General features: G+C 40.9%; 1 protein-coding gene across 1 annotated transcript in view; it reads left to right on the top strand.

The window, feature by feature from the left end:
• Positions 1-17,634, top strand: part of Rex2l2 (reduced expression 2 like 2) — a 65,091-nt gene that overhangs the window by 17,132 nt on the left and 30,325 nt on the right. Inside the window, exon 1 of the mRNA XM_008764313.4 lies at positions 1-17,634. This exon is cut by the window's left edge and continues 17,132 nt beyond it. The gene's annotated coding sequence lies outside the window, so the exon portion shown is untranslated.

Below are 17,634 nucleotides of genomic sequence, written 5' to 3'. Positions count from 1 at the left end.
TGGTTCATAACTTGGTTTCACTGTGTCTCTGTTTAGTTTCTGTTTCCATGATCTGTCCATTGAGGAGAGTGGGGTGTTGAAGTCTCCCACTATTATGGTGTGAGGTGATATGTGTGCTTTGAGCTTTATTAAAGTTTATTTTATGAATGTGGGTGCTCTTGCATTTGGAGCATAGATGTTCAAAATTGAAAGTTCATCTTGGTAGATTTTTTTTCTTTTATGAATATAAAGTGTCCTTCCTTGTCTTTTTTGATAACTTTTGGTTGAAAGTCGATTTTATTTGATATTAGAATGGCTACTCCAGCCTGTTCTTGGGACCATTTGCTTGGATAAATTTTTTCCAACCTTTCACTCTGAGATAGTGTTTATCTTTGTCACTGAGGTGCGTTTCCTATATGGAGCAAAATTCTGAGTCCTGTTTATGTATCAAGTCAGTTAGTCTATATCTCTTTATTGGGGAATTTAATGAATTAATGTTAAGAGATATTAAGGAAAAGTGATTGTTGCTTTCTCTTATTTTTGTTGTTAGAGGTGGAATTATGTTTGTGTGGCTATCTTCTTTTGGGTTTACTGCAAGAAGATTACTTTCTTGCCTTTTTTAGGGTGTAGTTTCTCTCCTCGTGTTGGAGTTTTCTATCTGTTATCCTTAGTAGGGGTGGATTTGCAGAAAGATAGTGTATAAATTTGGGTTTGTCATGGAATATCTTGGTGTCTCCATGTATGTTAATTGAGAGTTTTGCAGGATATAGTAGACTGGGTTGGCATTTGTGTTCTCTTAGGGTCTGTATGACATCTGCCCAGGATCTTCTGACTTTCATTGGCTCTGGTGAAAAGTTTGGTGTAATTCTGATAGGTCTGCCTTTATATGTTACTCGACCTTTTTCTCTTACTGCTTTTATTATTTCTTTTTTTGTGCATTTGGTATTTTGATTATTATGTGACAGAAAGATTTTCTTTTCTGGGTCAGTCTATTTGGAGTTTTGTAGGCTTCTTTTATGTTCATGGGCATCACTTCCTTTAGGTTTGGGAAGTTTTCTTCTATAATTTTGTTGAAGATATTTACTGGCCCTTTAAGTTGGGAATCTTTACTGTCTTCTATATTTATTATCCTTAGGTTTGATCTTTTTCCTCCCCATCTTTATTAAATTGGATATTTCTTACTTATATTTCAAATGTTATTCCCTTTCCAGGTTTCCATGCGAACATTTCCCTAACCCCTCCCCCCCCCATTCTATATGTGTGTTCCTCTCCCAATCCTCCCCCCATTACCAGACTTCCCCCAAGAATGCTGTTCACTGGGGGGTCAAGCCTTGGAAGGACCAAGGGCTTCCCCTTCCACTGGTACCCTTACTAGGCTATTTATCACTACCTATGCAGTTGGAGCCCAGGGTCAGTCCATGTATAGCCTTTGGGTAGTGGCTTAGTCCCTGGAAGCTCTGGTTGTTTGGCATAGTTGTTCATATGAGGTCTCAAACCCCTTCAGCTCTTTCAGTCCTTTCTCTGATTCCTTCAACAAGGGTCCTGGTCTCAGTTCAGTGGTTTGCGGCTGGCATTCACCTATGTATTTGCGTATTCTGGCTGTGTCTCTCAGGAGAGATCTACATCTAGTTCCTAAAAGCCTGCACTTCTTTCTTTCATCCATATTATCTAGTTTGGTGGCTGTATATGCATGGGCCACATGTGGGACAGGCTCTGAATGGGCATTCCTTCAGCCTGTATTCTAAACTTTGCCTCCCTATTCCCTTCCAAGGGTATTCTTGTTCCCCTTTTAAAGAAGGAGCGAAACATCTGCTTTTTGGTCATCCTACTTGAGTTTCAAGTGTTCTGTGCATCTAGGGTAATTTGAGCATTTGGGCTACTTATCAATGAGTGCATACCATGTGTGTTTTTCTGTGATTGGGTTACCTCACTCAGGATGACATTTTCCAGTTCCATCCATTTGCCTATGAATTTCATGAAGTCATTGTTTTTGATAGCTGAGTAGTATTCCATTGTGTAGATGTACCACATTTTCTGTATCCATTCCTCTGTTGAAGGGCATCTGGGTTCTTTCCATCTACTGGCTATTATAAATAAGGCTGCTATGAACATAATGGAACATGTGTCTTTGTATTTGTTGGAACATCTTTTGGGTATATGCCCAGGAGTTTTATAGCTAGGTCTTCAGGTAGTGCAATGTCCAATTTTCTGAGGAATCTCCAGACTGATTTCCAGAATGGTTGTTACCAGTCTGCAATTCCACCAACAATGCAGGAATGTTCCTCTTTCTCCACATCCTCACCAGCATCTGCTGTCACCTGAGTTTTTGATCTTAACCATTCTGACTGGTGTGAGGTGGAATCTCAAGGTTGTTTTGATTTGAATTTCCTTTTTGACTAAAGATGTTGAACATTTCTTTAGGTGCTTCTCAGCCATTCGGCATTCCTCAGCTGTGAATTCTTTGTTTAGCTCTGAAACCCTTTTTTAATAGGGTTATTTGTCTCCTTGCAGTCTCACTTCATGAGTTCTTTGTATATTTTAGATACAAGCCCTCTATCAGTTGTAGGATTTGTAAAGATCTTTTCCCAATCTTTTGGTTGCAGTTTTGTCCTAACAACAGTGTCCTTTGCCTTACAGAAGCTTTGTAGTTTTATGAGATCTCATTTGTCAATTCTTGATTGTAGAGCATAAGCCATTGGTGTTTTAAAGTTCAGGAAATTTTCTCCAGTGCCCATGTGTTCGAGATTCTTCCCCTCTTTTTCTTCTATTAGTTTGAGTGTATCTGGTTTGATGTGGAAGTCCTTGATCCACTTGGACTTAAGTTTTGTACAGGGTGATAAGCGTGGATCGATCTGCATTCTTCTACATGTTGACCTCCAGTTGAACCAGCACCATTTGCTGAAAATGCTATCTTTTTTCCATTGAATGGTTTTGACTTCTTTGTCAAAAATCAGGTGACCATAGGTGTGTGGGTTCATTTCTGGGTCTTCAATTATATTCCATTGGTCTATCTGCCTGTCTCTGTACCAATACCATACAGTTTTTATCACTATTGCTCTGTTATACTGCTTGAGTTCAGGGATAGTGATTCCCTTGGAAGTCCTTTTATTGTTGAGGATAGTTTTAGCTACCCTGGGTTTTTTGTTATTCCAGATGAATTTGCAAACTGTTGTCTAACTCTATGAAGAATTGAATTGGAAATTTGATGGGGATTGCATTGAATCTGTAGGTTGCTTTTGGTAAAATGGCCATTTTTACTATATTAATCCTGCCAATCCATGAGCATGGGAGATCTTTCCATCTTCTGAGATCTCCTTCAATAACTTTCTTCAGAGGCTTGAAGTTCTTATCATACAGATATTTCACTTGCTTGGTTAAAGTCACTCTGAGGTATGTTATATAATTTGGGACTATTATGAAGGGTGTTGTTTCCCTAATTTCTTTCTCGGCTAGTTTTTCTTTTTTTGTAGAGGAAGAGTACTGATTTATTTGGGTTAATTTTATACCCAGTCCCTTTGCTGAAGGTGTTTATCAGGTTTAGTAGTTCTCTGGTGGAACTTTTGAGATTGCTTAAATATACTACCATATCATCTGCAAATAGTGAAATTTTGACTTCTTCCTTTCCAATCTGTATCCCTTTGATCTCCTTTTGTTTTCCGATTGCTCTGGCTAGGACTTCGAGAACTATATTGAATAAGTAGGGAGAGAGTGGGCAGCCTTTTCTAGTCCCCGATTTTAGTGGGATTGCTTCAAGTTTCTCTCCATTTAGTTTAATGTTAGCTACTGGTTTGCTGTATATGGCTTTTACTATGTTTAGATATGGGCCTTGGATTCCTGTTCTTTCCAGGACCTTTATCATGTGGTTTTTATCTTTCAGTTTTTTTTATATAGTGGATTATGTTGATGGTTTTCTATATATTAAACCATCCCTGCATATCTGGGATGAAGCCTACTTGATCATGATCGCTGATTGTTTTGATGTGTTCTTGGATTCAGTTTGCAAGAATTTTATTGAGTATTTTTTGTCAATATTCATAAGGGAAATAAGTCTGAAGTTCTCTTTCTTTGTTTCATCTTTGTGTGGTTTAGGTGTAAGAGTAATTGTGCCTTCATAGAACGAATTCGGTAGTGCTCCGTGTGTTTCCATTTTGTGGAATAGTTTGGATAGTATTGGTATGAGGTGTTCTATGAAGGTCTGATAGAATTCTGCACTGAACCCATCTGGATCTGTGCTCTTTTTGCTTGGGAGACTTTTTTTTTTAACAGATAAGCAACTTTTAATGAAGTAGAGGTTAAATAATATATCTGTCTAGAATTTAATGGGGTACATGTGTAGAGAACACAGAACCCTGTTCTTTGAGGCTTCATCCAACCATTGAGGATTTTATTGAGATGTATCAAATCTGCCTTCTGGTCAAGACGATATATGAGTCAGATACAAGAATTGTGTCCTTCTTTTTGGTCCAACAGAAGCAGACATAGCTAAACATAATTTATAACTGTTCACTCAGCTTCGAAGTCATTAAAAGACTATTCTGTGTGAGATAGGATATGGCTAATTAAATACCCTATGAGAACTTTATCTTTTAGAATCAGGAAACTTTGGGCCAGCATGAAAGAATGGCTAATCATTTTACTGTCACTGATACAGCTTGGGAGACTTTTAATGACTGCTTCTATTTCTTTAGGAGTAATGGGGTTGTTTAAATGGTTTATTTGTTTCTGATTTAACTTTGGTACCTGGCATCTGTCTAGGAAATTGTCCATTTCCTGCAGATTTTCAAGTTTTGTTGAATATAGGCTTTTGTGGCAGGATCTGATGATTTTTTGAATTTCCTCTGATTCTGTTGTTGAGTTTCCCTTTTCATTTCTGATTTTGTTAATTTGGACACACTCTCTGTATTCTTTGGTTAGTCTGGCTAAGGGTTTATCTGTCTTGTTGATTTTCTCAAAGAACCAGCTTTTGGTTCTGTTGATTCTTTGTATAGTTCTTTTTGTTTCTACTTGGTTGATTTCAGCTCTGAGTTTGATTATTTCCTGACTTCTACTCCTCCTGGGTGTATTTACTTCTTTTTGTTCTAGAGCTTTTAGGTGTGCTGTCAAACTGCTGACATATGCTCTTTCCTGTTTCTTTCTGCAGGCACTCAGCGCTATGAGTTTTCCTCTTAGCACAGCTTTCATTGTGTCCCATAAGTTTGGGTATGTTGTACCTTCATTTTCATTAAATTCTAAAAAGTTTTTAATTTCTTTCTTTATTTCTTCCTTGACCAGGTTATCATTGAGTAGAGCATTGTTCAATTTCCATGTATATGTGGGAGTTCTTTCCTTATTGTTATTGAAGACCAGCTTTAGCCTGTGGTCTTCTGATAGGATGCATGGGATTATTTCTATCTCTCTGTATCTGTTGAGGTCTGTTTTGTGACTCATTATATGGTCAATTTTTGAGAAAGTACCATGAGGTGGTGAGAAGAAGGTATATCCTTTTGTTTTAGGACAGGATGTTCTATAAATATCTGTCAAGTCCGTTTGGTTCATGACTTCTGTTAGTCTGCCTATGTCTCTGTTTAATTTCTGTTTCCATGATCTGTCCATTGATGAGAGTGGGGTATTGAAATCTCCTACTATTATTGTGTGATGTACAATGTGTGCTTTGAGCTTTAGTAAGGTTTCTTTTATATATGTAGGTGCCCTTGTATTTGGAGCATAGATATTTAGGAATGAGAGTACATCTTGGTGGATTTTTTCCTTCGATGAATATGAAGTGTCCTTCCTTATCTTTTTTGATGACTTTTGGTTGAAAATTGATTTTATTCAATATTAGAATGGCTACTCCAGCTTGCTTCTTCAGACCATTTGCTGGGAATGTTGTTTTCCAGCCTTTCACTCTGAGGTAGTGTCTGTCTTTGTCTCTGAGGTGTGTTTCCTGTAGGCAGCAAAATGCTGGGTCCTCATTTCGTATCCACTTTGTTATTCTGTGTCAATTTATTGGGGAATTGAGTCCATCGATATTGAGAGATATTAAGGAATAGTGAGTGTTGTTTTGGAGGTGAGATTATGTTTGTCTGCTTTTCTTCTCTTTGTTTTTTCCAAAAGGATTAGTTTCTTGCTTTTTCTAGGGTGTAGCTTGCCTCCTTGGGTTGGGCTTTACCATTTATTATCCTTTGTAAGGCTGGATTTGTAGAAAGATATATTGTACATTTGGTTTTGTCATAGAATATCTTGGTTTCTCCATCTATGTAAATTGAGAGTTTTTGTGGATACAGTAACCTGGGCTAGAATTTGTGTTCTCTTAGGGTCTGTATGACATCTGTCCAGGATCTTCTGGCTTTCATAGTCTCTGGTGAGAAGTCTGGTGTAATTCTGATAGGCCTGCCTTTATATGTTACTTGACCTTTATCCCTTACTGCTTTTAATATTCTTTCTTTGTTTTGTGCATTTGGTGTTTTGACTCTTATGTGATGGGAGGAGTTTCTTTTCTGGTCCAATCTATTTGTAGTTCTGTAGGTTTCTTGTATGCTTATGGGTATCTCTTTCTTTAGGTTAGGGAAGTTTTCTTCAATGATTTTGTTGAAGATATTTACTGGTCTTTGCTCTCTTCTATAGCTATCATCCTTAGGTTTGATCTTATTATTGTGTCCTGGTTTTCCTGTATATTTTGGGCCAGTAGCTTTTTCTGTTTTACATTATCTTTGACAGTTGTGTCAATGATTTCTATGGAATCTTCTGCTCCTGAGATTCTCTCATCTAGCTCTTGTATTCTGTTGGTGATTCTTGTATCTACGGCTCCTTGTCTCCTCCTTTGGTTTTCTATATCCCGGGTTGTGTCCCTTTGTGCTCTCTTCATTGTTTTTATTTCCATTTTCAAATACTTTACCTGTTTGATTGTGTTTTCCTTTAAATTTTTTTCAGGTATTTTTGTGTTTTTTCTCTAAGGGCTTCTACTTGTTTACTTTTGTTTTCCTGCATTTCTCTAAGGCATTTTTTTATGTCTTTCTTTTTTTTTTAGACATTTATTTATTTATTATGTATACATCATACAGCTTTCTGCCTGCATGCACCTGCAGGCCAGAAGAGGGCACCAGACCTGATTATTGAAGCGCCCACCTCATCCAGCAAGGAAGACGGAACACCGTTGGATTCTTCTCAACAGCCTTTATGGGAACACTGTTGGATTCTTCTCAACAGCCTTTATTGCAGGAACACCTCATTGTTGATACAGGGGACCCCGAGGAACAAAGGCACCAGCCTTATATACAAGACAGACTGTGGCTGTAAACTTGTCCTCTGGGGATTGGTGGAGTATGAAATACCTTATTAGCATGAATATCACCCTGGCCTTGTAGATGCCAGAGGAATGCCAAGGACATGGCTTTAATGGTTGTATACCACAAACGACCACTAGATGTCAGCGCCGTCTTATCGATATGTGCCGCTCCCAACAACTCCTTTTTTGTATTATAAAAATGAAACCATTAGGTGGAGGTAGTGGTCTGAGAGAGATCAGACATGCCTCACAGAGTGCCCAGCTTGGCCATGGCGAGCCACTCTTGCAGTTAGGACTGCACCCCAATGGCTAGAAATGAACTTACGTTGTAACACACCGTTCTGGGCTATACGTGTGTGTTTATTTGGGGGAGAAACTGGGCAGAGGGGTATTTGACCAGCCCGTACGTTCAAACGGGGTGTAGCCACCTCTGTTTATGACTGGTCTAGATCAGGGTGTCACGTCAATATTGTCATTGTTCCTGTCTTAGGTTGTTCCTCTCGACAGCTCAGCCTTACCCGTCTTTGGAATAACCCTATTGCCACCAGGCCCCTGCCTTAGGTTGGTCTGAGCCCGAGGAAAGTTGCCCGTCTCTGGATACAATGGCTTCACATGACAGTGACAAAATATGATCTAGGGCGAACTCTTAATTTTTCAAAGAGGCCAGCCATATGTTGGGAGAAGCACCACTTTCAATGGCAACCATAGCCTGGTAAACAATCGCTTTGTGTCTGGCATGCTCTTGTTGTAAACGGCAAAAGAGCCATAGACGTACTCCGCATCCCAAGAGGACAATGGCTCCCCAGGCAAACATGCCAGCCCATTCTTTAAAAAAGGAGAAAGCATTGGTAATCCATGAGGTGAAATCTCCAAACGTGATGGGTTCCATTCTAGTTTTGTTAAGGACAGCAATCTGCATCAGCAATTGTCTCGATAATTGCTCCGCTTTCATGGACCAGTTTCCTTTCAGATAATTCGAGATTTCTTTGCCCTGTTGAGAATACTGAGAAAAGTTAGCTTGCAGAGGAGTAATACATAAGCCTCTAAGGGAGGAAACACAGGACAGCTGTGTCATATGATATAATGCCTCAATTTGTTCTTGAATTAAATCCATTCGTTGGTTAGCTAATAGAAAGCCAGATGCCAAGTGGGCATTAAATTCTTCTTGTATCTCTAATGCCACTGCAGTTCTTTCCACAATCTGATTGATAGTCTCAGCCATCTGTACTTGATTAGTCATAGCAATCGCGGCTGTTGTTGCTGCAGTGGCTTATAGTACAATGGCTGAAATTATAGCTGCTGTAATACCAAAATCCCTTTTGGTTCTTAGCAAATGAGGTATGGGAAAATTTTCTGGGTTGGCCTCTACTGGGATTGGCACAAAGGAGGGAATCTTGACCATCACTGCGGTATCATTGGTGCCATCCCAGCATTCAGCTAAATAACAGACTACATCAGAGTTATTACAATTTAAAGCATTATCGCTTCTATTAGTGCTTATCAGAAAGAAGAAAGGTGGTCTAACACATACTGAAGCACCAATGGCAGTATCAATTGCTAAAAGGCCATTAATCTTTACATTTACTAAACTGGTTTTGTTATTAGTTCTAGTGGCTGAAATATTATACAATGTAAATTCTTCACCTAATAATCGAGCAAAAGGAATTAGAGATGTGTATGCTCCCTGCTCATTTGATAATACCTAATGATACCAAGGCCAAAAATTATGCTTGCCAGTCTTATTTTTCCCCCAATCATACTGTACATTGCCAAGAGGAGGGGAAAATTCAAATCCTGGTAGGAATTGTTTTGCTCTATGGAATGGACTCTGACATGGGGTAAAATTAGGTGGAAAGGCTTGATATGGGGGGCAAGTAGGTAGGACTCTACGACAGGTAGAGTTATCCAGCGTGTGAATGCCTTGCCCCAGGGGTGATGGAAAACTACAATTATGCATCCTAATCAAAGTTGTAATGTTCAACTTAGCAGACTTATTGATTGATGTGTCTCCACTGCCTGAAGAGGCTCCTTGGGTAATTTGACTCAAAGCAGCCAGGATGTTTCCAGTGCCCATACCACTATTGCTAACAGGATCTAACCAATTAGCAAATGTCCTTTGCAGCCATATACAAGGCTGGGAGGAATTTTTAAGAGTGAAACATAATGTATGTAATAAAGAAAGATTAGTGGCAGTATACCATTGGGGCAATTCTCCATTTGGCACTATATAAGGAACATCACGCAAACACCATGTGGAGAAAAAGGTTGGCAAGACAGTAGAATTGCTATGAACTGTCATAAGTACTGGCCAGGATCTGGCAATAGCCCACAGAATGAGTGAATCAACCTGGATTACCATTCCCAGTAGTAATAGTAGCGTTTGTAGTCTCATCTTCAGGAATAGCAGGAGGCAGTTTGCGAGTCAAACGTTCAGGCACCCAGATTGGATTGTCTTGATTCTGTGGAAAAACACAAACAGCTCCCCTAGATCTTGAAATTACAGGATCTGGGCCACACCAGTTAAGACATCCTTCCACTTTACATCTGCATTAGTCATAGGTTTAGTAGCAGCATGGCGATCTGCAGCAGAGTGGCCATGCGCATCCAAAATTAAGAAATTTAGAGAAAAAGAGCTAAAGACAACTGTTCTCTTGGTGTTCTGCCATAGGCAATTCCCCCTTTTTGTTTTTGTAAGAGCTCTTTTAAGGTACGATGCGCTCTTTCCACAATTCCTTGACCTTGGGGATTGTACGGTAATCCAGTAGTATGCTTGACCTGCATTGTCTGGCAAAATGCCTGAAAGGACTTTGCAGTATAGGCAGGTCCGTTGTCTGTCTTGAGACTATCAGGCTTTCCCCAGGCTGCCCACGCCTCTAAGCAATGACTAATGGCATTACGAGTCTTTTCACCAGTCATCAGAGTGGCATGTATAATACTGGAACAGGTATCAACAGAAACATGCGCATATTTTAAATTTCCAAATTGAGATATGTGTGTGACATCCATCTGTCAAAGTTTTAGCAGGAGCAGTCCACGAGGGTTAATTCCCACCTGAGGAGGGTGGTGAAATTGAACACAATTCTGGCAATGTAATACCACATCATGAGCCGCAGCTCTAGAGATTTTAAATTTTTGTTGAAGAGTGAAAGCAGGAACATGAAACTTTTGATGAAATTCTCTAGCGAGATCAACTGGAGCTGCATGAAAAATAAATTCTCTATGAGTACTAGCATCCACCAGGGTGTTATTACTGGCCATGGGACCAGGCAAATTAGTATTAGCTCGAATATGTTGTATGAAAAACTTATTTTTTCTGGCCCAAATCAATTTTTGTAATTCTAAAAGAATTTGACATACAGTACTAGTCGACCTAATTGGCCCTGCAATTTCAAGTGAGCGCACAGCGTTAACTACATAAGCAGAATCAGAAATTAAATTAAAAGAATCATGAAATCTTTTAATAACTTCCAATACAATTTTACATTTTGTAATTTGGGGGGTTCCTGGACTGTATTGAATTAGTACTGGTTCTTGAGAATCAACCATATAGGCACCTACACCTGTTTTGGAGCCATCTGTATAAATATCCAACGCTCCAGACAAAGGCTCTGAGGCAGTGGCCTTAGGAAAAATCACTAGATGTTCAGTTAAAAAATTGTAGCAAAGGATCCTTAGGATGATGATTGTCAAACTCTCCATCAAAACTACAGCATAATATGGCCCAGTCATCTATCAAGGCACACAATGTTTCCACCTGAGTTGCAGTATATGGTATAATAATTTTCTTGGGTAAAATACCAAAATGCTGAATACAAGACTTAACACCTAACATAGTAAGCTGTGAAACAGCAGAAGGGTAATATTCAAGGGTCTTATTAGGAGAAAAATGAGGATAAATCCACAGAAGTGGTCCTTATTGCCATAGTACTCCTGTAGGCTGACGAAAGGTTCTCAGTATACACAAAAAGAGATCTTCCTTTTCCTTGTACCTTCTTAGCATTGCCTTTTCCAGTCTTTCTTCTACTTTCCTTAAGGATAATCGTGCTTCCTTGGTTAAAGCACGGTGTGAAGTAAGCTGAGAATCCCCTTTCGGGATCTCATGGAGTGGTTGTAAATCTACATTGGACATTTTAATATAGGGTCAAATCCAATTTATGCTTCCTAGTAATTTCTGAAAGTCATTTAATGTTTTTAAATGATCCTTTTGTCAAGTGGCTGACAAAAGAATTGTAACCAGTTCACCTGGGACTTTCAGAGCCTCAGTAGCAGCACTTTATCAAAACTGTCTCAGTGGGCTAAAGGCCCATGGAAAAGAAAACATTAATCTTGACCTTGGCCACAGCCAAAGCCTGAATTCTAAATTCTGACCGGCAAAACAAAGTTCTTTGTAGTTTTCTACAGATTCTTTCTGAAACTATTTTAGGGGTTTCTCTGTCCCCCCCCCCCAACCTGGGGCATTTTGACCAAAGAGGCAGGAACTGGCTGCTGAGGGGATAGGATCAAAGGCACTCTCCATGTAACTTAATGTTGGAGATCAATTCCTCTCTGGAATAAGGCCAACATATAAGGTAGGCTCCCTTAAAGAACTTCTCTTAATGAGCACTCTCTTTCTGTGAGCAAGTGTTGAAGGTCAGGCCACTAAAGGCAGCAACTGGAATTTTTTTATTTTTTTTCTCTGACCTTGTTCTTTGATAAAATGGATAAATTCCTTTCTTGTTCTTGTTTTCTTTAGAGTCCTCCCCCGCTTCGCTCTCAGCCTTTTCAGATCATTCCTCCTGTAGCATTTCTAACAGAGCCTGTCCCTTTTTTATAGCCTGCTGACAGCATTTCTGATCTTCCAGGCAACTACACATTAAGTGCCATACTGACCGAACCTCCGCCTTTAAGATTCCTTGCTCCCAAGCAAAATCTAAATCCTTTCCCAGCTTATCTCAGCTGTCCACCGTGAGATTCCCAGAGACATCGAACCAAGGTGCAATTGCTTCGCATTCACTAAGAAATCTCTCTATATAGCTTCTTTTTATCCTAAGCCTTTTTCTTTCAATCAGCTCTTGAAGAGCCAGAAAAATTGGGTGAGACTGAGAAGTCCCCATCCTCACTGCAGCAGCTCCGCAGCTAGTTTCGCTCCTCCCTACTGTGTGGGCTGTGAGCACAAGCACAGATAAAACACTATGTTTCAAAAAATAACGTTGGCTATCAACCAACACACCGCCACTACAGTGGGGTCCATAAAATTAAATTTCCTACTCACTACACTTGCTCCATAGCTGGAGGCCTTATCTGGGGAACTTTTATTTACAAGCGGTTTCTTCCTCAAGGTCTGCCAAGTCATTCTCATTAAGCTCTGAGTCACTAGACATTCCCAAGGTCAATGCCTTTAAAGAGGGAAATATTTTCTTTGTCTCTAGGTCTGGACTATCACTCCTGTCTTTCTCTATCCTCTCCTTGGTTTTTCTTTTCGATTTTAAGCTTATGCTGACCAAGAAGCTCCTGAAGAGCTGACAGGAGCGGGGTGGAGTGTGAGTTTCCCATGCTTTACAAGCTTATTTACGATCGATTTATGAGCAGGGCGAGCTGGCGTGTTTATTTACACAGGATCTTGTAGCTCATCATTAGTGGGCTCTTTCCAGCAAATGCACTCCTGGACGGTAGCAATTCAAAAGAAAAACAAATCCACCACACAAAGAAGAAACAAAATTACAAATCCTAGACCACAGACTTTTTAACCTCTAAACCAAGGCTCTCATCGTCTCTGCTTACTCCAGAGAACCTTACTTTGTAGCCTCTATACCAAGGCTTTCATCATCTCTGCTTACTCCAGAGAACCTTATTGTCCCTATTGGGGAATTCTATAGTCCCTTATCCAGGAGCTTTTATCGTCCCTTATCCAGGAGCTTTATCGTCCCCTATCCGGGAGCCTTATTGTCCCATATCTGGGAGCCTTATTGTCCCATATCCGGGAGCCTTATTGTCCCCAATCTGGGAGCCTTACCGACGTTGCCGTCCTGAATTTGAAGAGTTCTGAATCCACATGAGAAAAGAGAATTTTCTCGGGTCTCCGTACTTGGCCACCAGTTGTAGCGCCCACCTCGACCAGCAAGGAAGACGCAACACCGTTGGATTCTTCTCAACAGCCTTTATTGCAGGAACAACTCATTGTTGATACAGGGGACCCCGTGGAACAAAGGCACCAGCCGTATATACAAGACAGACTGTGGCTGTAAACTTGTCCTCTGGGGATTGGTGGAGTATGAAATACCTTATTAGCATGAATATCACCCTGGCCTTGTAGATGCCAGAGGAACGCCAAGGACACGGCTTTAATGGTTGTATACCACAAACGACCACTAGATGTCAGCGCCATCTTATCGATATGTGCCGCTCCCAACAGATTATAGATGGTTGTAAGCCACCATGTGGTTGCTGAATTGAACTCAGGACCTCTGGAAGAGCAGACAGTGCTCTAAACCTCTGAGCCATCTCTCCAGTCCCTTTTTATGTCTTTCTTAAAGTCCTCCATCATCATGATCAAATGTGGTTTTAAATCCAGATAGTGTTTTTTTTTTTTTTTTTTTGGTGTGTTTGGATATTCTGTGGTTGCTTTGGTGGGACAATTGGCTCTGATGATCATGATGCCATGTAGTCTTGGTTTCTGTTGCTTGGTTTCCTGCTCTTGCTTCTCGCCATCAGGTTGCCTCTGATGTTACCTTTTTCTGCTATTTCTTGCAGTGGCTTGACTGTCCTATAGGCCTGTGTGTCAGGAGTGCTGTAGACCTATTTTACTGTTTTCTTTCAGCCAGTTTTGGGAACAGAGTGTTCTGCTTTCATGCGTGTAGTCGTTCCTGTCTACTGGCTTTCAGCTGTTCCTGTGGGAATGTGTCCTTAGTCCACCAGGCAGGTCACTTGGAGCAGAAAAGTTGGTCTTACCTCTGGTCTCAGGCCTGAAGTCGCTCCTCGGGTCTAGCTTTCAGCTCTCCATGATGGCAGCAACCAGAAGGGCCTGCCCTTCCTTCTTTGGGCTCCCTGTGCACATGGGGCCCAGATGGTGTTAGGTGTTTTCCTCTAGAGTCAGAAATGTGGTCAGAGAGTAGTCTTCTCTGGTTTCCCAGGTGTGTCTGTTCCCTAAATGTCTAGTTCTCCCTCCCATGGGATTTGGGTGCAGGGAGCTGTTTGCCTGGGTCCCTTCATATCCCGGCGGCGCAGTCTGAACCGCAGGGCTCCTGCAGCTTGAGTGCCCCTATCTTCCTGTTCCCAGAGGCCCTTTACAGTTTCCTCTTAGGCCAGGGATCTGGGCAAATGTGGGAGGAAGTGGCTGTCCTCCTGCTCTGCTGTCTCAGGAGTGCCCACATGTCTGAGTGATGAGCTCTCTCTCCCATGGGGTTTTGGCGCAGGGAGCTGTGGGCTGGGATCAGCGAGGTTTGGGCGCCAGCAAGAAACTGGAAGTGTTCCATCCCAGAGGAATTTTGCTTTTGTGTGTCCTGAGTCTACCAGGCCAGTCAACTTGGAGCAGAAAAGTTGGTCTTACCTCTTGTTCGGGCCTGAAGTTGCTCCTTGGTGTTGGGTTTCAGCTCTCCGTGAGGGCAGCATCCAGAAAGGACTGCTCCTCCTTCTCCGGGGTCCCTGTGCACAGGAGGCCCAGATCAGGTTTGATCTTCTCATTGTGCCCTGCATTTCCTGGATGTTTTTTGTTAGGAGATTTTGGCATTTTACATTTTCTTTGATGATTGTGTCAATGTTTTCTATTGAATCTTCTGCCCCTGAGATTCTCTCTTCTATCTCTTGTGTTCTGTTGGTGATGCTTGCGTCTATGACTCCTGATCTCTTTCCTAGGCTTTCTATCTCCTGGGTTGTCTCCCTTTGTGATTTCTTTATTGATTCTATTTCCATTTTCAGGTCCTGGATGGTTTTGTCTAATTCCTTCAACTGTTTGGTTGTGTTTTTCTGTAATTCTTTAAGGGATTTTGTGTTTCTTCTTTAAGGGCTTCTACGTGCTTACCTCTGTTCTCCTGTAGGTTTTCAAGGGAGTTATTTATGTCCTTCCTAAAGTTCTTTATTATCATCATGAGATGTGATTTTAAATCCACACCTTGCTTTTCCTGTGTGGTGGTGCATCTAGGACTTGCTGTAGTGGGAGAAATGAGTCCTGATGATGCCAAGTGGCATTGCTTTGTGTTTTTTATGTTCTTGTGCTTGCCTCTTGCCATCTGGTTGTCTCTAGTGCTACCTGCCCATGCTGTCTCTGACTGGAACCTGTCCCTCCTGTGATCCCGCTTGTGTCAGAACTCCTCAGAGTCCAGCTCTCTGTGATTTTATGATTCTGGGATCTTGTGGTTCTGAGATCCTGGGTGTGTCAGAACTCCTGGGAGACAAGCTTTCTTAGGTTGTTGCAGGAGTAGGTGGGGAGCCACAACCCTGGGTCTGCTCCAGGCCCGAGTACAAGCTGGAAGGAAACTGTGCCTCTAGTTATCAACTTTTTAAATGTAATCTCATGCATATTTACAATGGTGATTTACATAGTTTTCTGTGTCCTTCCCAGAAACTGCTTGAATTTCAATGTTGAAAGCATGAAATACAGAGGCTTAAAGCAACCTTCCAAAATGAATATACCATAATGAGTATTGTTTGATAAACATTTCTGTTTATCAATATTTGTTGTCTTAATCACTTGGAGTCACTTACCTAATCATTTTTACCTAATCTCTGTTAGAGATTTCTGTACACTATCCCATTCCATCCCTATCTGATGGTTTCCCTGGTGTTCCATGAAGGCTGCAAAGCTCTTTCTTAAGACCAGCCAGGAAGATACAAACAGAAAAGAGAGAGAAACAAGCAGATTACACAGATAGACACACACACAGAGATAGAAGGCAGACATACAGGGAGAGAAACACAAGAAAGCCTTAAGGCAGTTACAGATTCAAAGGCAGGGAATAGATAGGGGATTGAAGGGACAGAGAACATGAAGTAGAGAATTCAACTTTGGACTGACAGTTGGTTAAATACCTCTGAGGGAAAGGCTTTTCTTTCTTTAACTCAATTCAGATGCATTATTAATCAATAATAAGTTTAATCTTCACATATGCAGAATCAATTAGCCGGTGACATCAACTTATTTTTGCATAAGCATAATATGGGAAAGAATAAAACTCACAACAATGGAAAACAAGTAGCCCTGACATCTGAAAAACGTGTCCATGGCTAAACAGTGGAGTATGTATTGTAGTTCTATTTCTCTTTTCATTCTTTTTCTTTTTATTTGACAAAAATCTGACGGTTTTCCAAAGGAATTTCTCTCTTTCACCTCACCCTTCAAGCAGTAAATAATATTGTGCCTTAACCTAACGTCATTTTAATTCTTCATTTTCTCTGACTGAGGCGTCCAGCTCCTCAAACTTTTCTTCAAGTCTGATAATCTGTCTCCAGCGCTTCTCTATGCATTATTCTTCCTACTGCATTTTCCTTTCATAGTCTTATGTTTGGTGTTTCTAACCTCCTATTGAACTTAATTTTCATATCCTACATTGTTGTCCTCACTTCCTTCAGGCATCTGCTATTATTTTCTTCTGTCCTCTTTGGGTTGATTTCCAGGGTTTACAAGCTTTGACTCTGGGTATTCAATTCTTTATCTTGGATATCATGTAAATCGCCCTCCTTATGGGACACATATAAAGTTTGTGGTTTTAGCCAAAGGCATTTTATCTTCGTTTTACTTTGTTTTGGGTATTTGTTCTGAGCATCAGAATTCAGAGGGATTGCTATCTTTTGTGTATCTTTAGCCCAGCGCACTAGACTCACAAAGCAAGAAGTTAAGCAGAAGATCTTGGATGTAAATGGGTCAGAACCCAGGCGCAGTGTCCTACTACACCCACTTCTGGTCTAGACTGGCAACAAGCTTGATGTGAAGCTGTGCAGAGTAGGTCCTGCGCTCCTGATAGCTGCAGTTGTGTGGAAGGCAGCAAACAACAGAGTTGGAGGAGTGGTTCCTGATCGGAAGGGCGTGCACACCTGCCTGATCGGATGAGATTAAGAAAAAGACAAAATAAACACAAAGGAACAATCAATAGGCAAGCAAGCAAAAATCCAAACCAACGAAAATAGCCGTGAAGAACTGGGAAGCTGATTAATTAAAACTTCCTGAAGTAGGTGGGCTTAGAAGAATTACGTAACAGGAAGCTGCTGAATATTGGGCGGGTCCAGAAGGAGTTGCTCTGAGAAACGAGCGGAAGTGACAGGAAGTTCCGCTCCTCAAACTTTCTCCTTGTCTTTGCTGCCCTCAGTTCAGGAAGTCCTGGTGGGAGATTCGTCCTCGAGGTACCTGAAAACTTCTTTAAGCTGCAGTTGCGGTGGTGGCTTCCTAGGACACTCATCAGCTGCTCCTGTCACCCTGCCAG

The sequence above is a fragment of the Rattus norvegicus genome, chromosome 5 (genome assembly GCF_036323735.1).
Source record: "Rattus norvegicus strain BN/NHsdMcwi chromosome 5, GRCr8, whole genome shotgun sequence".
Classification (NCBI taxonomy): Eukaryota; Metazoa; Chordata; class Mammalia; order Rodentia; family Muridae; genus Rattus; species Rattus norvegicus.
This window is presented reverse-complemented; position numbering and strand designations above follow the sequence as displayed.